The sequence below is a fragment of the Pistacia vera genome, unplaced genomic scaffold, assembly GCF_008641045.1.
Source record: "Pistacia vera cultivar Batoury unplaced genomic scaffold, PisVer_v2 Contig171, whole genome shotgun sequence".
NCBI lineage: Eukaryota > Viridiplantae > Streptophyta > Magnoliopsida > Sapindales > Anacardiaceae > Pistacia > Pistacia vera.
In genome coordinates, this window is record NW_022195801.1 from 742884 (window position 1) to 766522 (window position 23639).

Below are 23639 nucleotides of genomic sequence, written 5' to 3' on the forward strand. Positions count from 1 at the left end.
ATTGTTAAAGACGTGAAATGCTAAGGTTGAAATTCCAATATAATGTTGTAATTACTTTTAGTCGATAACACTGAAAATAGATTTTATTGGGAGATGTTTTCATGCATGTTCAAGGATGGACGAAGTAGCCTATAGAAATTAGGATTACATTGTGTTTATCTCTTTGTGATCTACTTAATACTCACTATTGTTTCCTTCTTTTGTTATTGTTGGGCCTGACCCCGAACTTGTAGAGAAAATCGTTGAAGACATTATGAAGAGATTGCAAGATATGTCTCCTAAATATGACCAGGTTGGTATAGCATAAAAAACATAAAGAAAAATTAAACGTCTATTATGTATTGGGTCAAATGTATGCATAGCAGGGATTTTGGGCAAAACAACAATTGAGTTATTACTTTGTGAATGATGTTTGGCGAAAATGGAAAAATATGGCAGAACTTCTATAAAATGAACTTCTTCCAACAATATCAAAGGATATTTATTTTGATGCTATTTATCATATTCTCTACCCTCCCTCTTGTGCTTTTGGTGGTAGGATCTTTTTGGTGAATGAAAGTTTACTCGTTTTCGTTTTATGTTATTTTCTTTCTCTCTTGGTTTTCAACTAGCTCTTTCAATCCTTGAAAATTGAAATACTCAATTTTCATTTATCATATTCATCTTACTCTTTCTTAGATATCGAACTATTTGATGATTGAGTTATACCAATTAGTAAGATGCATGAAGGAAGTTGGTTAATTATGAGAAAGTATTTGTCATTTTATTGATTAAGAAATTGAGAAAGATGCTCATATAAATTTATTGCTCTATATCTTATATGTAACCTTAATCTCTAAATCACAGGGTTGCAGGTTTCTTTCGGTGTTTTTCCTAGTTTTGGAGGCAATATCAGTGGTGTTGGATCTATATGGGAAAAGCAAAAAGAATTTTCTTCTTGCAGCATTTCTCTTGTCAGCCTTCGGTTTTATTATAACCATATATGCTTTTATCAGGAAAAGAACCACTGCAGCATTTAAACAAATAGCTGAGAAGGAACTTGCGTGGGTGGAGGTTGTCTTCTCTGTGTTCCAATTAGTTACTTTATTCATTCAAAATATTCTAGCAGTTGCAAGAGTGAAAAACAGCTATAATTTATCGTTTTTCCCGCTAGTCTTTGCCCTACTTCTTGTTGTGTTTGCTTTTAAGAAGGAGAAAACTGTTAATAATCATGATCAAATTTCGTATAGCCAGGTAGGAATCTGAACACTAATTTAGTTATCTCTTTATTTATTTTTATATTGATTTTGTTAATTTTATTTGATTGCAGCTGGAGAACTCCGCAAGGGTATGAGGCAAAAGTACTTCTACAACCAGTCCGAACTTGTCAACAACCAAGTGGAAATGCAAGGCGTAAGGAGGAGCCACAACCTAAAAGATTTAGGAAACTCAAGTTCTTTTAAGGCCAAAGCCAACTTTGTCAAAACAGAATCGATGTTTGTGTACAGTGTACACTGTACAGTGTACTTACAGCCAAGGTTCTGAAAACCGGACTGGACCGTCCGGTCGGACCGGTGACCGGCGGCATTTCCGGTCCGGAATACGTAAAAAACCGTTAACTACATTTAAACCGGATTGGACCGCGGTTGGACCGCCGGAATAGTGCCGAATCGCGGTCCAATCGCAGTTGAATCCCGCCGGATTCCGGCACCGATCGAGGGAGAAATCACCGCCATTAGACTTGACGGCATCTCCACTACAAAACCCTGCCATTTTCAGTGGCCGTCGTCCAGCCATCGTCGCTCGCCGTCCACCTAACACTTCACGCCCGTCAGAGTTCTTTGTTGATTCCGCGATTGTCCGGCGCCGATGGAACTCCTTGGCCCCATTCATCAGAGTCGCCGGCACCTACACTCAAAAGCCCCAAGATTCCAGCTTCGATTGGCCGCTCGATCGTCGCTGCCGTCACTCACTCACTAGAATCCGCATTACAGGGGTGTTTTAGATAGATTAAACCTTAACGGGAGTATTAAATAGGCAGGTTGTTTTGATGAATTTTACAAACCTTTAGGGGACTAAAATGATTTTGAAATTACGGTCCAACTGACCGAGTCAAACGGTTCCAAACCTAAAACCGACCTTGAACGGTTCATTGTCGGTATCCGGTGTCAGAACAATTGCTACACTTATACCTCTGTCAAAGTTTAATTTATTTCCTGTTAAAAGTTTTAGTTTTGAGCTTTTAATTTTTATTCGTTATCCCATTTGGTACGTTATGGACTCTCTTTTGGAGATTGATGACATTGTAATATTGCAACATTCTTGTACGTAACTATTTTCGGGTAAAAAAAACTTGAAACTGAAACTTCTTATGTAGCCAAAGTCCATTCGTGACAATTTTGTGCTAGCCATTCGTGCTTGGCTTGGGCTTGGCACGACCCAATCGGTCATAAATTAGTATTAAATTATGAAATAATAATAAAAACTCCTCTGATATCTCTGAAATATGCACCCCGGGTTTCAAAAATATCGTAAAACTTCCTTTGTCTTAACATATTTATATTACAGTATTAAATTAGTTTTACCTAATTCAAAAAAGGAAAAAAAAAAAAAAAGTAATTAAAGGGACTTATAATTTCATACATTTTCTTTTATAGTTAGGGAGGATTTTATGATATTTCCGAATTGAGATAGATGTATATCAAGTGAATTGACTAAGACTGTCATGTTTTGCTTCTCTAGCTATGCATAATTCAAGGAAATTATTGATTTTAATATCTAACGTCTGATTTCACCTATGTACATAGAGAAGAGATATAGGGCTGAATAGCAGCCGTTCTATTCTACACTTGTGATTAGCATTTTTCAGTACAAGATATGTATAATTTTAATCAGTTTTCCGTTATGCGGTTACTTGTAACTAATTTAAATTCAATCATGGAATCAATCAAAAAGTGCTAATTAAATAGCTAATTATGCTGATTTACTCAAAAAACCCAAACACAAGGAAGTGATTACATTATTTTACGTCTAAGAGAATTGTACGATAATTTATGCTGCATGTCTTCATATTTCATAGCATAGCTAACATGCCACTTCCTGACCATGAAGAAATCAATTTTTACTATAACGATGACTGGTGAAACAGAACTTCATGATAAATCCGTATTATTTAACACATGAATACAAGTTGATATCACATGTGACATGCCACCGGATTTAGTGGTTTAATTGAGGGCAAAGTGACATTATAAACAGTGTAGATAAGTGTTTTAATACCACAACCCAGTGAACCTAGCAAAGTGGCTGGGTCCCAGGGTGTCTGTGTCCACAAGTTTGGAAATTCCAACAAAACAACCCCAAATTTTACAAGTCCTCAGGTTTGAAATCTTACAAAAACACCCCAACACTACGCCAGATGTCAACAAACCGGCAAAATAAGGTCTAGCTCCGGCGACAACAACACTCACTCATCACCATGAAAACACTCCCTTAAGCCTCTGACCAAAACCTATCTCATCCTCCCTCGATTGCCTCCCAATGTTATCGCCGATTTAGTTTTGCGATTTTCAGTCGAGTCATTCACCGAAAATCACCTCGTTGTCACCATTTCACTCATCGCCTTCCTCTTCAAAACCTCCAAGATCCAGCCTTCAATTGTTCGCTGATTGTTGTCCTGATTTCTAGGCTTTTCTGTGAAGAGTTGTAACCTGACTAGTGAGCCCTAGATCCTAGTTGAAACCGTGTTGAATCGACCAAGCTGGGGTCATATTTAAAAACATGGGGTAGACCGCAACTTGAATGTCCATTGGATCTCTCTTCCTATGCCTCTCAGGCGACAAATTTGGTCCACATCACTTCGTGAGTCGAGCGCCCGGTGTGGCAGCTCAAAACCTTGAATGCCATCCTATTTATTTAAATATCTATGTAATACCACATTCAGAAATATGCAGGGATTATTTTATAGTTATGTAAATATATTTAACTATTTTATTAGAGAATTCCATAAAAGTTTCAATAGAGGCAAAGGGTCATTCACATAGAATCACATGTTCAAGTGAAAGTGAGTATAATTATTAGAATATTAAGTAGTTTGGGATTTACTGATTTACCCTTGCTTGTATTATAAAAGGCTTGTAAACAGTGAAAGCTTTAATAAAAACGAAAATTTCAGTCTTCTTCGTCACTTGCTCTGTTTCTTTTCAGCTCACTAGGTTTACATTTCCTCTCTACATCAACTTGGTATCAGTAGCCACTGACCAAACGTCGAAAATGCGATCCATCACCATTTCTCTTCCTTTGCCAAAGCAAAAACGATTCAAGTCTCAAACACTCTTTTGATTCAGTCAATTTCTTTCCAATTCTCTTCGTTCTTCTCCTCTCTCAACACTTCCGGTAATCTCACCAAATTGACAAGAGAATCCACACGTTTCGGAAATCACAGATTCTGTTGCCGTTGGAGCTCATGGACTCGAAGAACACCTCATTGGACTCGTTCATGTCCAGCACCCTTGTTCTTGTTTCAAGTGGATAGCTCAAGTTCGAGGTGCACAAAACCTAATTCAGAGTATTCTACTTTGAAAAAGAACTGATATTGCTGGTGAGTTGGTTTTATCTTCAATACAGTATCTATGTTTTCTGCGATCTCTAAGTGTCAGTTTGCAACCAGATATGGCTGACCTTGGAAAAAGAATTTCTACCCGAATCGAAGCTAAAACACGGCATGTAGTCTATTGCAAACACAAAAAGGATGGTTTAAGTATGCATGCTTATTTCCTAAAGATGAAAGTTATGCTGAGAGTTTGATTGCTATGTGTTATTATCACCGATGAAGAATGTTGAATTCATTGATGGTTTAATTCGAATATGATTCGCAGTTGTTACATAAAGACTAGGCTTGAATCTAAAGGTTGATCCGATAATGTGTAGAAGCTCAATGTTTTACAGAACTAGAATTAGGCGGAGAAATCTAATATACAATGAATTCCTTGGTTCAGAATGATTTCATAACAGTTCAGCTAATATGCTAGTCTTCTACGCAATGAACAGACGAGTTACAATCTGTACCATAGTTCTCTACTAATCTAGCTCCCACCTCACAATCCTCTAAGTTCAACCAATCTGGTAACCAGTCATACGCTGCACCTAATCAGAATTCCGTAGTGAATGCCACCCCTCTCAGAATCAATCATGCCACCTCAGAACAATTCGTTACTTCACAATTTGCTGGAGGATATTCTGGCGTAGAGAAGAATCTGTGCAGAGGAAGAAACGATTTCTCTGTCAGTGTGTGGTAAAACTGGTCATCTGGCTTTGAACTGCTACCATAGGTTGATGTGAATTTCTCAGAAACTCTTCATGCTACGAACAATTTAATCCTCATGATTTTGCAGAGCACCGGAACCTTATCATGGAGGGTTTTATCCTTCCCTACCTCCTCAGCACTACTCACAAACTGCAAATGCAAGCCAGTTGCCACCATTTCAGAGCCAGTTACCCCCATTTCAATGTCTATCAGATCAACAACCTCCATTTCACAACCCCTGGAGCTTCCTCTAGCAACACTCTTATGTCTATGCTGGTCCTTCAAATATTCGAATCAGGTGTTTCTGGCTCAGTCTCAGACTATTGATCAGGCCACAATCAGACTAGCAGCCATTACTACATAGCTACACCATCCACTGTAACGCTGGTACATGGACTTTGTAGCAACACAGACCATGTTACCTCTGATTTTTCCCCAGCTGACGACAAGCTCATTACACAGAGGAGAACAGCTTCAGGTTGGCAATGGTGAGTGCTAACTATTTCACTACTGGTTCTACTATATTAGCCTTTCACTAGGAATTTGTATCTTAGAAATGTTTGTTTTTTCCTAATATTACCAAAATTTACTTATGTGTTTCCAAATTAACTAGAGATAATGATTCTTGGGTTGAATTTATTCAATGATCATTGTGTTGTTAGGACAAATCCTCCAAAGCAACTCTTCTCCAGGAGTGTCTTAAACTGGTCTGTACCAACTTCAAACTCCCGTCTGTCCTACTTCCTTGGCAGCTGTGTCTCCCTTGTTGTCCTCTCTCACACAATGCTCAATCCATCACAGCACCAACTCTGCCTCATTTTCTTGCTCTTCCAATCAAGGTCCTCTTGTTTGTCTCAATAATCACCTTTGATTTCTCCAACTCTCAATAATTGTAATGAAGATTGGTACGTTCAATAAGGGTAAAAATTGTAGAGAATACACTGATCGCCATGTATTCAGTTTGTCTATTCCAAGCAAGTACCCTACTTTTGAGTAGCACCTAATAATAATGAAACTACTGTTTTGCAATCTTCTATTCTTGACAGGTTGTTATCACTAAGTTAGATAGTTTTCAATCTTCCTGTTCAGAAAACTGACATATGATATGCAATAAATGCTGGTCATCCTAACTACTTAGTCCCTTACTAAATTCTTAAAAATTTGGAGATCCCCTTCACACAAAAAACTGACCTCACATTTTGTACAAGCCTGCCAATATGGTAAATTGCATCAATCTACCTATCCAAATCTACCTTTCAAGCCTCTAAACCTCTTGAACTTGTATACTCGGACCTTTGGGACCTTCACCTATTCCTTCACCTGAAGGTTTTTAAATACTACATTCAATTCTTAGATGATCATACAAGATTCACCTGGTTTTCCTCTGAAAACCAAATCTGAAACTATACACCATCTTCACTCAATTCATAAACTTGTTGAGAAACAATTTGACCACCTCCTTAAAATGTGTTCACAAGCTGATTGGGGGGGTGAATATAGGAGTCTAGTTCCTTATTTTCAAACCAATGGTATCTTGTTTAGGCATCCTGTCCACCACGCCCATCAACAAAATGGGAGGGTAAGAAAAAAATAGACAACTAGTTGACAAGGATTAAACCCTCTTGCACAAGCTGGCATGGCCTTAATTCTGGTGGTATGCATTCCAAACAGCAGCACTATCTTACAAACAGACTTCCCACACAGGTTTTGAACAATTTTCACCTCTTTCAAAGACTGTTTCATACTGTCCCTAATTACCTGCCATTAGAGGTTTGGTTTGCTGTTTACCCTTTCCTTAGACCCTATAACACTCACAAGTTTAACTTTCACACTGTCAAGTTGTACTTTCATTGGTTATAGTCTACATTAAAGGGTATAGGTGCTTAGCTCCGTCGCAGAATTTATACTTGTCAAAGTGTCAAGTTGATGAGTCAGATTTTCCATTTCAGAACATTACCAATTCAGCTCCAGTTTCACCCTATTATATCATCCATTTCTGAGTCATCCACCCACAGTTTCATCCTGGCACGTACCTACTGCAGTACTTATTCGCTCCTATATTACCTCCAACCCACAATGTCAATCAACACATGTTATCATTGGAACAAATCAACCAGGATACATTCTCCAGTTTTCATCTCTCCAGTTCACTTCAACTCCATACCCTGTCAGCCTATTGATGTCCAAATTTCTAAAAATGCTGAGTCTTCCTTGAGTCCACAACCTCTAAGACTGAGAATCCTTGATGTCCCCTGTACCCATCTCCTCTGATAACTCCTTTGAAACTTACCACTTGCATTTCACTTGCTTTAGCAGTACCTTTACCTTATGGAACAAATACACATCCTATGTTAATAGAGCAAAAACCAAACCCATAACCGCCCTACTGACCTCTTCATCCGATACCAAAGAACTAGTCACTATGTCAAAGCACTCCTCTACCATCTGGAAAGCTGCTATGCAGGCTGAATGATGCTTTGATGTGCAATCAACCTGGAGCTTGTTTCCAGCTAACTCTGATATGAATCCGTAGGTGTGTAAATGGGTGTTTAAAGTTAAAACTAATCCTGCTGTTCTATACAGAGATTAAAGCCAGGTTGGTGCTAGGATTCCAGTAGACTCTGGTATAGATTATCTTGAGCATTCAGTCCAGTTGGTTAAATCCCAACTATTAGAGTTATTTTGAGCTTGGCTGTAAGTTTTGGAGGGATATCCAGCAGTAATATTATAATGCTTTTCTTAAGGAGATCTTCAGAAAAAGTCTATATGGTTCAACCGAAGGATTTGTTGATTCACCCATCCTCATCATGTTTGTAGATTGACCAAAGCTCTTTATGGACTTAAACAGGCCCCTAGGGCCTGGTTTGATAAACTTGAAAGCATTTCTTGGTTGGGGTTTGTTCATTCTCTAGCAGATCTAGTTTATTTGTGTATCAAAAGAAGGCACATTGATGTCTGTTCTCGTTATGTGGATGACATTTTACTCACAGGAAATGATCCCAATTCTGGTTCAGAAAACTATCTGATCTTAATACACACGTTTGCATTAAAGGCTTTAGGATCTCTCAATATTTGCTTGGTTTGAGGTGACAAGAATAAGACAGGATCATATGAATCGGGAGAAATGCAAAAGATCTACTGGTTAAAACAAATATGGTTGATTGTAGTCTGTAATACCCCAATGGCTTGGCTGAGCAACTTGCACTTGAGGACGTGAATCTTTTGAAAATCCAGCACTCTACAAGTACAGTGGTGGCAATACAGTATTTGACATTGTCTAGACCTGATATTTCTTACTCAGTCAATAAGCTCAGCCAATTTTTAAAAGCTCCTACACACTTGCACTGGCACCTGTGAAAAGGCTACTGGTATATCTTAAAGGGACCTCCAGTTATGGCCTTCAATTCTGTCCAATCATATGCTTAATCTGAGTGTATACAGATACAGATTGGGCTGCAATCCACTGGCAGAAGTCAATAGTGGCTGCTGTGTGTTTCTTGGGTCTAATCTCATTCAGTGGAATTCAAGGAAGCAACGGTAGTGGCTCTTTTCTTCACTGAGGCGAATAGAGGGCTCTTTCACAAGGATCCACTGAAATAGCCTGGTTCTGCAGTCTTTTTTCTGAAATTGGTCTTCGTTGACTGAAATTCCTATTATCTGGTGTGTAACCAAGTGCAGATCACTGCCTCCAATCCTTCTTTCATGGAGGTAGTGCGATAAACATATGAGCTAGAGCTCACGATAACGGGAACAAGTTATAGCCAACAAGGTGAAGGTTCAATTGTTCCAAACTGAGTATCAAAAAGCTATATCTTTACTAAGGCACCTTCAGCTTCCAATTTGATTCACTTCGCAAAAACTTACTGTACAAGCACCTGGTAGTGTTTAGTTACTAGAACTAAATAGTTGTTGTGGTTTATTGCGAATGTGTTCAGTGTTTTTTTTGCTGATTCGGTGGAGTTTTTATGATCTGTGCAGTTGTAGTTGTTGCAAATTGTTCTGTTGATTGCTGTTTTTTTTTTTTTTTTTTGTGATTATGGTCTGGTTGCAGAATATTGATTCAGTCAGTGAAGTTTGGTTGTTGAGATTAGTGTTGATACTGAACAAAAAAAAAATATAAATACTGAATGTTCCTCAGTTATTTTTACAGATCTGGGATTTTTTGAAATTTTTTTTTTAAGACAGTTTATTCTGGTGTGAAGCTTGTTTTGGTGCATTAAGCTGTTGAAACTGCATTATGATTCTGGTGTTGAAGCTTTTTGTTGCATTGAAGCGTTTTGAAACTGCATTTGAATTCTGGTGTTGAAACTTGTTTTGGTGCATGAAGCTGTTTGAACTGAATTATGGAATTCTGGTGTTGGAGCTTGTTTTGGTGCATTAAGTTGTTTTGAAACTGCATTATGGAATTCGGTGTTGAAAGTTGTTTTGGTGCATTGAAGCTGTGTTTGAAACTGCATTATGGAATTCTGGTGTTGAAGCGTGTTTTTGGTGCATTGAAGCTGTTTGAAACTGCATTATGAATACTGGTGTTGCATTATGGAGGAGCACATTATGCACTTTTGCTTTGTTAAAGCTTGTTTGGGTACATTGAAGCTTTTGAGCTGCATTATGGAATTCTGCTTGTTAGCATTATTTTGGAGTTCTGGAAATGCTGTCTGTTGTTTGCTGCATTTGGAGAGCTGCATTATGGAATTTGCTTTTAGCATTATTTGAGTTCTGGGAAGTGCTCTGTTGTTTGCTGCATTTATGTGAATAGCTGCATTATGGAATTCTGCTTGTTAGCATTATTTTGGAAGTTCTGGGAAGTGCTGTCTGTGGTTTGGAGAGGTGGGTGAAGTTCTTCAGCTGCATTAAAACCTGCTGGGCTTTGGCATATTCTGGTGCAAACTGTAGACCAATTAACTACTGTTGACCAATTGCTTATCAGCTCCACAGGCAGCCCGTGAATGGTAAGCAAGGAATTGATGCTTGGTTCAGGGTGGATATTAGAGTAGTTGGTACGTTATTACTGATAGAAGTTTTGTTTAAGGGGGATATAGACTACTTAAAGTAGTTTGGTATTACTGATTTACCCTTGCCTTGTATTAAAAAGGCTGTAAACAGTGAAAGCTATTAAAAAACGAAAATTTCAGTCTTCTTCTGCACTTGCTCTGTTTTTTTTCAGCTCAACTAGGTTTACTTTCCTCTCTAATCAACTATCATAAATATAATGTATTAAGTTTGCTGCCCATGAAATAGAGTGGTAGAAAGGTTTGGAAATACACGTTATGTGATGCCAGATATAATACTATTGTAAAGTAATAGGAAAAATTAAAGATAGGGTAAAATGGTCCTTTTCCTCATAATTAGAGTTTATGATGAGAAGTAAATGAAAAAAAATGGATTAAATCAGTTAAAGTGAGGGTATATCGGTAAATGCACATATGACATATTTGAAATTATCATAAGTGCAGGGCAAAATGAAACATGAAAAAAACAAAATATGCTCTTTTTATTGCTTACTTTTTTTTGCGTTGGTTCCTTCATTTGTTCTCCCACCACCATTAAAAAACCAATCAAAAGGACAACCTTTGAAAGATCGTCCCTTGGTGCGCAAACCCCCGTGTGCACACCAATGTCTACATCAAAATTCAAATAAGATTTTAGGAGCACAGCAAACAACCTAACCCAAAATGCTTAGTATGTTTTTTACGATTTTCAGAATTTTAATATTCAAACAAATCATTAAAAAATCCGTTCTGTTGCCTTAACTCTTCCTTTTTTTTGCGTTAGTTTCGTTGCATTTCTTCACCACCATGCAAAAACCACAACTTTCGAATTTCAGCCCCTTCATGTGCACCAAAACCTAGTTTGAGGAATTAAGGTTAATGTGGGACTGTGTTTGCCGTTAGTGGTGCACCAAAAACCTTCTTTTGAAAAGATTGTCCCCCACAAAGTCAGGATCTCTCGACCAAATGTACACCACCAATTCAAAGGGGAGTTTAGGAGCACATCCAAAACAAACCCAACCCAAAAATTTTTCTTGACCACCATGCAAAAACCACAACTTTCAAATTTTCAAAGTTTCGGTTTTTTGCATGGTGGTCAAAAATTTGGGTTGGGTTTGTTTTGCTGTGCTCCTAAAATCCCCTTTTGAATTGGTGGTTTATACACTTGGTGTGCACGCCCTTGGTATGCTCCAAAAACCTTCTTTTGGGCACGCCGGGGGCGTGCGCATCATGGGAAATCTTGTGTAGATGTCCCTTTTGATCTTGTTTTTTTCATAGTGGCGGAGAAAAAGGGAAAGAATCAAACGCAAAAAACGTAACCAATTCGCAGAGGGATTTTTTTTAATGGTGTTTTGAAGATTAAAATTTTGAAAAATCGTAAAAAACATATACTAAGCATTTGGGCTGGGGTTTTTTTGCTGTGCTCCTAAAATCCCTATATAATTGTGGTGTTTATTTGGTCTAGAGATCTTGAACTTTGTGGGGGGGGTGGGGGGGGGGGCGATCTTTCAAAGAAGGTTTTGGTGCACACCAAGGGCACACACTGCCCACATTAACCTCCATTCCCCAAAACTGGTTTCAGTGCATAGAAGGGTTAAATTCAAAGTTATGGTTTTTTGCATGGTGTGAGAAAAATGTAAGGACCTAACGCATAAAAAATGATACATTCGCACGAGCGGATTTTTTTAATGATTTTTAAAGATTAACTTTGGAAAATCGTAAAAAAATCATATACTAGCATTTTGGATCGGGGTTTGTTTTGATGTGCTCCTAAATCCCCATTTGAATTGTGGTGTGTATGTTTGGTCGGGAGATCCTGAACTTTTGTGGGGGACATCTTTTCAAAAGAAGGCTTTTGGTGCACACCAAGGGCAAACACGCCCACATTAACCTCCATTCCCCAAAACTGGGTTTTCAGTGCATAGGAAGGGGTTGAAATTAAAAGTTATGGTTGTTTTGCATGGTGGTGAAGAAAAATGTAAGAACTAACGCATAAAAAATGTATACAATTCGCACGAGCGATTTTTTTTAATGATTTTTAAAGATTAACTTTGGAAAATCGTAAAAATCATATACTAAGCATTTATGGCGGTTTGTTTTGTGTGTCCTAAATCCCCATTGAATTGTGGTGTGTATTTGGTCGGGAATCACTGAACTTGTGGGGACATCTTTCCAAAAGAAGGCTTTGGTGCACACGAAGGGCAAACCAGCCTACATTAACCTCCATCCTCAAAATTGGTTTTTTTGGTGCACAGAAGGGGCTGAAATTTGACGTTGTGATTTTTTTACGTGGGTCTTTTCAAAATAAGGTTTTGGTGCACACCAAGGGCAAACACGGCCCACTAACCTCCATTCCCCAACTGGGTTTTCAGTGCATGGAAGGGTTGAAATTCAAAAGTTATGGTTTTTTGCATGGTGGTAAGAAAAATGTAGGAACCTAACGCATAAAAATGTATACAATTCGCACGAGCGGATTTTTTTTTAATGATTTTTTAAAGATTAAACTTTGGAAAATCGTAAAAATCATATACTAAGCATTTTGGATCGGGGTTTGTTTTGATGTGCTCCTAAAACCCCATTTGAATTGTGGTGTTTATTGTTTTGGTCGGGAGATCCTGAACTTGGTGGGGGACAATCTTTTCAAAAGAAGGTTTTGGTGCACACCAAGGGCAAACACGCCCACATAACCTCCATCCCCAAAACTGGTTTTTCAGTGCATAGGAAGGGGTTGAAATTCAAAAGTTATGGTTTTTTTGCATGGTGTTGAAGAAAAATGTAAGGAACCTAACGCATAAAAATGTATACAATTCGCACGAGCGGATTTTTTTAATTTTTTTAAAGATAAACTTTGGAAAATCGTTAAAAAATCATATACTAAGCATTTTGGATCGGGGTTTGTTTTGATGTGCTCCTAAAATCCCCATTTGAATTGTGGTTGTATGTTTGGTCGGGAGATCCGGACTTTGTGGGGACAATCTTTTCAAAGAAGGCTTTGTGGTGCACACGAAGGCAACACACCTACATAACCTCCATCCCTCAAATTGGTTTTTTGGTGCACAGGAAGGGGCTAATTTGAATTTTTGTTTTTTAGTGTGGTCAAGAAAATGCAAGGAACCTAACGCAAAAAAAAAAAAAAAAAAAAGCATTTCGCACTACAGATTTTTTTAATGATTTTTTTGAAGATTAAACTTGAAAATAGTAAAACTCATAACTAAGCATTTTGGGTCGGGGTTTTTTTGCTATGCTCCTAAAATCCTCATTTGATTATACACTTGGTGTGCACACCTATAATATATATATTATATATATATTATAATATATATATATAATATCTATATATATATATATATATATATTATATATATATATATATATATAATAGTAAATTTGTGATTTGTGTTTTATAAGTATGAGTTCTCATGATTTATGTTGTTTAGCATGAATCAATGAGAAAGTGACAAAGGAAGCAAAGAAAAGGATTCTTGCAAGAAAAATAGTGAATCAACTTAAGCCTTGTTTGGCCATATTTTAATTGTTGATTATTGTTGGTTGTATATGATTATGGTGAGAATTGGTTGCCTAATCTTGCTGATTTTAGAAGTTCAGCCATGAGAGTAGTTTCGTGTATGTGATGTTTGGCGATTATAGATGATATGGAAGAAGAATTGATGGAATGTGGGAATGATTTCGGCCAGAATAGGAGTTGAGTTTTTTGGTGATTTTGTTCCATTTTGGGTATTTGGAGAGATGTGGAAGTGTGGCCAACCAATATCTGTATGTTGCATATAAATTTTTTGTGAAAATTCGAAAAGAAATGCATACATAATTTGTTAAATATTGTTGAAGAATTGTTGGAGAAAGGAAAGAATTGTGTTAAAAGGTGGTATTAGACTTGACCAAGTATAAGTTTAAGTGTTTAAAGTGCATTTTGTTTTGCCAAATTTGAATACACACTTGTTTATGTTAGTTCATGAAATGAATGGCCTTTTTGCATGGTTCAAGTTGCTTGACTTTAGCATTAGTTTGAATGGCATATTGTATTTAGTCATTGAATTATGAGTTTTGAAACTTATGACTTTAGAAAAGTGATGGCAAGATTGCATTTAAATTGTTGCAATAGTGTAGTATTGATGATAGTAAAAGATGGATGATTATATTATAATATTAAAATATGCCACATAAATTGTCAAGCTTGTGTGCTAAATTAGAAAGATCTTCAAAGATGACTTGTGCCAATGATATATTTTGTTTCTTGTTTTGAATTGTTATAAACAATATGTAAGTGATTTTATTGTATAAAGAATAGAAAGCTTCCCGAGTATAGATATCAAAAGAAAATCAAAGAAAGAAGTTTGGTTTATGTATTAAATACTGACCATTTTATGGCAAAATGTGATATTAATGTTGCAATAGTAGTATTGATGATAGTAAAAGATGGATGATTATTATAAATTAAAATATGCCACAATAAATTGTCAAGCTTGTGTGCTTAAAATTAGAAAGACATTCAAGGACTTGGCCAAATGAGTATATTGTTGTTTCTTGTTTTGAGATTAGTTATAACAATATGTAAAAGTGATTTTATTGTATAAAGATGAAAGCTTTCCGAGTATAGATATCAAGAAAAATCAAAGAAATGAAGTTGGTTTATGTATTAAATACAGACCATTTTAGAAATGATGGTATGAGTATAGTTTTCATGTCTTATTAGATATTGCAAGCTATGAATTGTGCTAAGATCTTGAAAATTTTGTATTGGCCAAAGTTTAGTTAAGAATGTTAGAAATAAATTAAATTTAGCCAAAGTATATATATTGTGCCAATGTTAGATTGTATTTACAGTGATTAATATGGCAATATAGATTAATGTATAAATTAGCCAGAAGAAGAAAAAGAAGGGCATGTATAACAATTAAGTTGATGTCATGTTAAGAGAATGCAAATTTATGGCATTAAAATTTGTATTTAGAAAGTTGTACCAAGGCATGTTTGTAACATTAGAAAATTAGAGAGTAGTTTAATGACTGGTTATGTGATATATATATTATATTTATATAATATATTATATAGCTAATGTGGGCAAGTTGTAGACTTAATACCTAAGTTTGTGGCATAGATTATTATAGAAGAAATAGATTGCCCAAAATGTAGAATTCATTCCCTAGTTGAATTGTGCCATTTAATACTCACTAATATTATAAAAGAGTAGATTTTGTGAGAGATAATGTAATTGTTTACGTGTACATTTTACATAGCATGATAGAATTGAGAATTACAGAATTTTTAGAAATTATAGAATCATATATGTCCACACGATGCATAAATTCAGAAATAAGATAAGTATAAAATGTTTAAGTTAAGCATGTTACTAGAATAAACTTTGGGCTTTCTAGAAAAGTATGAAATAAAACCTTAGAATTAATAAAATACATGCCAGAGTCAGACACGTATCTTGGGATCATGCAGACACACATATAATACATGACATAGCATAGCATGTATTTAAAAAATTTTGAAATTATTGGAAAATGTCTAGCTAGTATTTTTCATATTTACAGAGCATGTTTTCGTGGGCTGTTTGTGGTGGGGAACCTATGAGCATTCGCTGCGTTAGTTAGTGGCGACGGAGATGCAAAGTTTCCCACATGCACGTTGCCATCAGACGCCTCAGAATAGAACACAATTGTACACTCCGCTAGAAGTGCATGTGGATGAGACTATACCTAGAAGAAATTTCAGAATACGCTCACACGACCAAAGTTCCAAATCCATGCCTCAGCCCATTCCGATCGGCAACTAGAACATATACAAAAGAGAAAAGAGAAAATAGAATAAGAATAGAAAACAGAAAGAATTTCAGAAAGAATGGAAAAGAATTAAAAAAAAATTCAGAAAGAATACAACATGATCATTTGCATAGCATCAGACATTTTTATGTGCAAGCTTTATGAATTTATGCATATTAAAGATTTTTTTTTATTATTCGTGGTCTGACTAGCCAAGAAAAGAAAATAGAAGCCCATGAGAATAGGAAGAAAGAAATAGAAGCATACGAGAATATAAAGAAATTAGAGATTCCGAGAAAATGATAAAATTAGATATATGCTAGAGAAGAATACAAATTAGAAACGTGACAAAAGCAGGAAACTTACGATTTGTTAAGTAGTAAAGGAAATAGAAAGATATAATCTAGTAGAAGAGAATAAAAGAATAAAAATAGCATAGCACTAAAAGATTTTGAGAAAAATAAAAGACTGCTAAGTAGTACGCCTGAGTAAAGAAAAAGCAAGTAAATTTTAGAAGCAGTACATCGAAAACGGGGATAACAAGTAAGAGCATAGTTATATTTGATTTACTTACTAAGCATTTATAGTTCACCCCCATTGCTTTCTTTATTTTTGCAAGTATTAGATTGTAATGGTCGGGAGACGTCAAGTTGGTGAGAGGATTGCACACACTGCTGTGAAGGAATTAATGTGGATACATTATGTATTTTTGGTAGTATAATATTTAGAAAAACATCTTCACGCTTTCCGATTCATTAGAAAAAGTTTTCATTATTTTTATATATGTGAGATGGTCATTGTGTAATAGTATTTTATAACTGATTAAGATAAAAAATTTAGACGAACACCCTTTTAAGCTAGCATTCTCTGGATTCTCTATATAGGATACTCAGTGAATACTTGCCTATTAAAGATTACAATATAATTGAGAACAAGGGGGACCTATGCCAATAGGGACCAGGCCCATATAGGGTAGGCCTCAAATAAAAAAGGGTTAATTTCCCTTCTCTTCAACTTCAACCTTTGAATTCTAAGGTATTCACTCTTTTCAACTGTTTCTTCTGCTTGTTTGGTTACCGAGAAAATGGGTAATTTTTCTACTTTTTTCTTTTAATGTGTTAGGTTTTATTTTATTTATTATGAGCTCTGAATCTTAGTTATTTTTTGTTTAACTTTCGTTCTTGTGTTTCGTTGATGAGAAAATGGGACTAAGTTTTGTTCATGATTTTTTTTTTTTTTTTTTTTTTTACTGTCTTTATCTTTTTGTAATTTGCTCTAAATTCTATAGTTTTTATTTTATTTTTAAGTTGTTTTTAGTCTGTTAGGTTGATGAGAAATGGGGCTATGTTTTGTTCATTTTTTTGACAATCTTTTGTTTTGTATTTTGCTCTGAATACTACAGTTTTTATATTTTAATTATTAAGGTGTTTTTAGTCAGTTAGATTGATGAGAAAATGAGGCAAACTTTTGTTGTTGTTTATCTCATTTCTGTTTTATATAGTCTCGAATTCTAATTTTTATTTGTTATTTTTTATATAAGTATGTTTAGGGGTGAGCACGGATAGTGGGTAGAACCAACCGGTACTGTGCGGGTAGTATCCGGTTCTAATTTTTTGGAACCGATACTGTGCGGTCCGGTTCGGATTCTTGTGTGGGAGGAACCGAACCGGAACTGAAACTTGTAAAGGGTACCCTGTTTGGAACCTGTAGGGGTACCCGGTTTGGAACCTATTTGGAACCCGTTTGGAACCTATTTTGAAACTTGTTTAAACTTGTTTTGGGAACTTGTTTAGAACTTATTTGGAACCTGGACTACAATGATATTGTGAAATGTGAATAATGGAGGGTTTCTATTATTTTACATATAAAAAATTTAAAATATAAAGTTAAATTTTTAGAATAACCTATAATAATACGATCCAATTAAACTTATTACTATAATTACATCATATTAAAAACTTTAGTATTTATAATACATTAATTTAAAGTTTTGATTATGTGAATAATTGGAATTATGATCCACTTAAAAGTGTTTTACATTTTTAATGTTATTAAAGAATTATTTTTGAATAAATAGTATATTTGATTGGAGTATAATATTTTAGTTTTTACTTCAATTATCAAGTTCTAAGTATATCTATAATAAATTAGTATTAATTATTTATTATAAATTGATAGACATTAATAATTTAATACCTAGTTAAATATCATACTTAATCAATTATAACATTACATTAAGTTAAATGATTACTTAATTAATTATAATTTTATAACATTACTTATGATTTATAGTATAATTAATTATAGCATTATTTAATTGATTACTACTTAATTAATTGACTTATAAGTGATACCTTTAGTATATTACTTAGTTAAATAATTATAAATTTAATTAATTATAGCATTACTTATAGATTATAGTATAATTACTTAGTCAATTATAACATTTTATTATAACATTAATAACAACTTAATTAATTGATTAAAAATTTTTAATTATAATATTATATTAAAAATTTATAGTATGATTACTAATAGTTAATTCATTATACATTACATTATAGTATGATTAATAATTATTATACATTACTAATTAAATGATTACTTAATTGTTATGACATTATATTATAAATGTTAGGATGAGTGTATCAAAGGGTTCATGCCTATGAAGTTTGGTTTAAGGGGAGATGTTAGGATTAGTGGTATAACTGCCAATTTGTAATCTGTTACTTACACGTGTACTGCTGTAAATGGCAATTGTTACTCACTGTATTGCTTGTACATATAAATGAGTTTGTAAACTCTGTACAGTTATTTAATAAAAAATACAACGTACACAACTTTACTCTTTTTTCCCTCTCAATTCTTATTCGCAACTTGGTATCAGAGCTACTGACCAACGTCAACATGGCCGATTTTTCTTCAAATTCTTCTCCACATCACAAATCTGATAAAGATTCAGCTCAATCTGACAGAAGCATAGTTTCTGATTTCACAATCACACTTACTCAACTACAATACCTCAAACACACTCCCTGTAATCAACCCTAAACTCACCAGAAATAATCATAGATTCTGGAAATCGCAAATTTGTTTGCAATAGGGCTCATGATCTTGAGGATCATCTCACCGGAATGATTGCTTGTCCAGCGCCGTTCATTCGATTTCAATCAGATGGCTTAACCTCGGAAGTTGTTAAAAATCTAATCCGAATACCACCTCTGAAGAAGACAGATAGCTCCTCGTTAGCTGGCTATGTCATCCATTTCAGAGTCAATCTTTTCGTAATCTCTAAATGTCAATTGTCACTGGATTTGGCTCACTCTAGAAAAGGAATTTCTTACTGAGTCACGAGCTAAAACACTACATATTGACCTTACTGCAAAATACAAAGAAACATGATCTTAGTATGCATGACTACTTTCTTAAATAAAGGATTTGCCGAGAGTTTATCCCAAGTGGAATTATGATTCTGATGAAGAATTGTTAAATTTCATCTTAGATGGTCTTGATTCTGACTATGACGCAGCTGTAGTGAACATTACTACTAGATTAGAGTCAGTTAGATCCTATTTCAGTTCAGAAGCTCAAATAATTCTGCAGAAACTGGAGCTTAGGTTAGAAAAAGCTAATAATGCACTGACCTTAGCTTGCAGTCTGAGTTTCACGGGATCTCTGCTAATGTTACAAATCTAAGTGTTGATAGTAACAGAAACAGCCATCATTGGATGCAAATGAACCCTTTTTAAGAGCAATTCCCAGTCTTCCTCACATACACATCCATTACCTTTACAGCAAACACATAGCCTAGTACCACCTCATTTTACTGCAAATCAGACTGCACATCAAACTTGTCTTGTGTACCACACCCCTCCTAATCACTTTTATCCTATCAATCTGGTCATGTTACTGGAGGAAGAGGCATAGGTAAATAGGTGGTAGGAACAGATTTGTTTGTCAAGTTTGTGGGAATAGGACATCTAGCTCTGCATTGTTACCACAGATTTGATTGCACTTTACTGGTAACAATGCACAGGTCAGGAACAATATGAGCCATACTTTTGCCCCTCCAAATTTTGGAAGACATGTTAGCCTACAGATCACCTGTTTTTCCTACTGGAAGACCATCCTTTTATCCACACTCAGGATTGTCACAAGGCTCCAATTTTGGACCTATTAATCCTTACACTGGACGCTGATATCATTCAGGATCCTTAGTACAGTCTTCAAAGGATTACACACACAATTGTCTTCTGATTTTACCCCACTAACACATCAATCCTTTGGATCTGGACCTGCCAACACAAACAGTCAAGTGTTTCATGGCTCAATCTCAGACTCATAATCAGAACCACACTGCTGCAGCAATCAATTATGTTGCTACACACCCTCGCTGTTCAGATGCAGCATGGTACATGGACTCTGGAGCAACATACCATGTCACTTCTGATTTTGGGCAGTTAACAGCAAGCACTAGCTACATTGGTATTGAACATAATTTAGGAGTCTTGCACCTTACTTTGCTCAACATGGTATTACTTTTAGACATCCATGTCCTCCACACCCACCACAAAATGGTAGAGTAAGAGAAAAGCATAGACAAATTATTGAGCAAGGTCTAACCTTACTGGCACAAGCTCACATGCCCCTCAATTCTGGTGGCATGCCTTTCAAACTGCAGTATACCTAACTAACAGACTGCCCTCTCCAGTGCTCCTAATTTCCCTCCCTTTCAAAAACTGTTTCATCATCTCCCAAACTATTCTCACATAAGGTCTTTGGCTGTGCTGTTTATCCATTCCTTAGGCCCTATAACCATCACAAATTTGATTTTCATACCACTAAATGTACTTTTATTGGTTTCAGTTTGCAACACAAAGGATACAAGTGTCTTGCTCCCATGGTCGAATTTATATATGTCAATGTTAAATTTGATGAAATGGACTTTCCTTTTTCATCAAATTCACATATTCCAGTACTTCAACTTCTCACTCAAATTCCATACAGTCCTCTTCTGGTTCTGTTTTTCAGTCTCCTTGGCATGTTCCCAGTTCTGGTCCTGGTTCTATAGTGCCTGATAATCCCATTAGTCATTCTCAAACCTCTCCTTTTTCAGCATCAATGACTGATCACTCTGGTTCTACGTCACACTGGGTTGACCAGTCTTCATCTTCTTCTCTTTGTCCTACTGCACAGGATCAGATCTTTAACAAGCATGACTTATCTTTAGTACCTGATAATTCCTTGTCTGCTACTTCTCCTATCACCATTGATTCTGATGCATCTTTTGAAACCATCCCATTGATTGTTGATCTATCATTTCCATCATCCAATATCCCTACCCAAACCCAAAACACTCACCCAATGGTCACTAAGTCCAAAGCTAAAGCTCACAATACTGCCCTTATCTCCACCTCTCACCTTGATACCAAGGAACCAAACACTGTTTCAGAAGCACTCTCTCATCCCTCTTGGACAGCTGCTATGAAATCAGAATTTGAAGCCCTTTTAGCTAACCAAACCTGGGAATTGGTTCCACTAACTCCAGACATGCATCCAGTGGGCTGTAAATGGGTGTTTAAAGTTAAACATAATGCTGATGGGTCTATTCAAAGGTTCAAGGCAAGATTAGTTGCAAAAGGCTTCCAGCAAACCCCTGGCATTGACTACCTGGAAACTTTCAGTCCAGTTGTTAAATCACCCACTGTTAGAGTCATTCTCAGTCTAGCCATGAGCCATGAATGGGACATTCAGCAGGTAGATATTAACAATGCATTCTTAAATGGTGACTTAGCTGAAAGTGTATATATGATACAACCAGAAGGGTTTGTTGATTCTGTCACCCCTCATCATGTATGCAAACTGAAAAAGGCACTCTATGGGTTGAAACAGGCTCCAAGAGCCTGGTTTGACAAGCTTAAGGCAACATTTCTGGATTGGGGTTTTGTGAACTCAATGGCTGATCCAAGTCTGTTTATTTTCCATAGTCAAGATCAAGTCATGTATGTCTTAGTATATGTGGATGATATACTCTTGACAGGAAACACTCCTCAGCTAATTCAAGAAACCGTCCAGAAGCTTAACACTCAGTTTGCTTTGAAAGTTCTTGGCTCTTTAAAATACTTTTTGGGTTTTGAGGTTACACGAGATGCATCTGGTCTTTATATGAACCAAGAAAAGTATGCAAATGACATTCTCATCAAAACCAAAATGGTTGATTGCAAGCCATGTTCTACTCCAATGGCAGTTGGTTCTAAACTCACCATTGATGACAGTGAGCCATTTGACAATCCTTCCCTTTACCGCAGTACCATTGGAGCCCTGCAATACCTTATCCTGTCCAGGCCAGACATTGCTTACTCAGTGAACAAACTAAGTCCGTTTTTAAAGGCACCAACACAGCTCCACTGGCAGGCTTGTAAGAGACTTTTGAGATATATTAAAGGAACTTCTAACTATGGAGTTCATTTCACTAAAAGTCATATGTTTCAGCTGGAGTGTTTCACTGATGCTGACTGGGCCAGCAGCTTGCATGACAAAAGGTCCACTAGTGGCTGCTATGTCTTCCTTGGATCCAACTTAATTCAGTGGTTTTCTAGAAAACAAAGAGTTGTTGCTCTGTCATCTATAGAAGCAGAGTATCGAGCTCTTGCACAGGGATCAACTGAGATTGTCTGGTTCTGCAGCCTATTCACTGAGCTTGGACTGCAACTTTCTGGTATTCCTATCATTTGGTGTGACAACCAAAGTGCTGGTTCCTTAGCCTCAAATCCTGCGTTTCATGGCAGGACAAAACACATTGAGCTTGATGCTCATTTTGTGAGAAATCAAGTTACTGACAACAAACTGAAAGTTCAGTATGTTCCTACTAAAGTTCAGAAAGCAGATGTCCTTACTAAGGCATTGCCAGCTTCCAAGTTTGTACCATTTCGAGAAAAGCTTAATGTCAAAGCTACTCCATCAGTTTAATCAGTCTGCTACAGATGCTCTGTGTTACTTGTGTTTACATATTGGAATTTTGATGAATTAACAATCATGGTTGGTTGATGTTTCAGAAGAGCTACATGTTGATTTAATGTGATGTTGGTTGATGTTTCAGAAGAGCTGCATGTTGATTTAATGTGATTCTTGCTGAAACTTCTAAATGTTGAGTTGAAGATGATTTTGCTGAAAGTTTTGAAAGTTGATTTGATGATTTGTGAAATTTTAAGTAGTGCAGAATTGGAGCAGAATTGTCAGCTTTTGAAGTATTGGTAATTTGATGATTTGTTCTGTTGATTTAGTACTAAAGGTGAGTTTTGAAGGCTGCTATTTCAATGTACTGGTTCAGGACTACTACGTATGCTGTTTGCATTGTTTGTTTGACTGCTGATTGTTCCATTAAAAATATTGACTCTGGTGAAGCTGTCAGCTTGTACTGCTAAGTCTGATGATTCAGTGCTAAGCTTGATGTTGATCATATGTTGCAGTAATGGAGATTAGTAATGAGAAGATTATGGAAGTCTGGTTTAAGGGAAGATGTTAGGATGAGTGTATCAAATGGTTCATGCCTATGGAAGTTTGGTTTAAGGGGAGATGTTA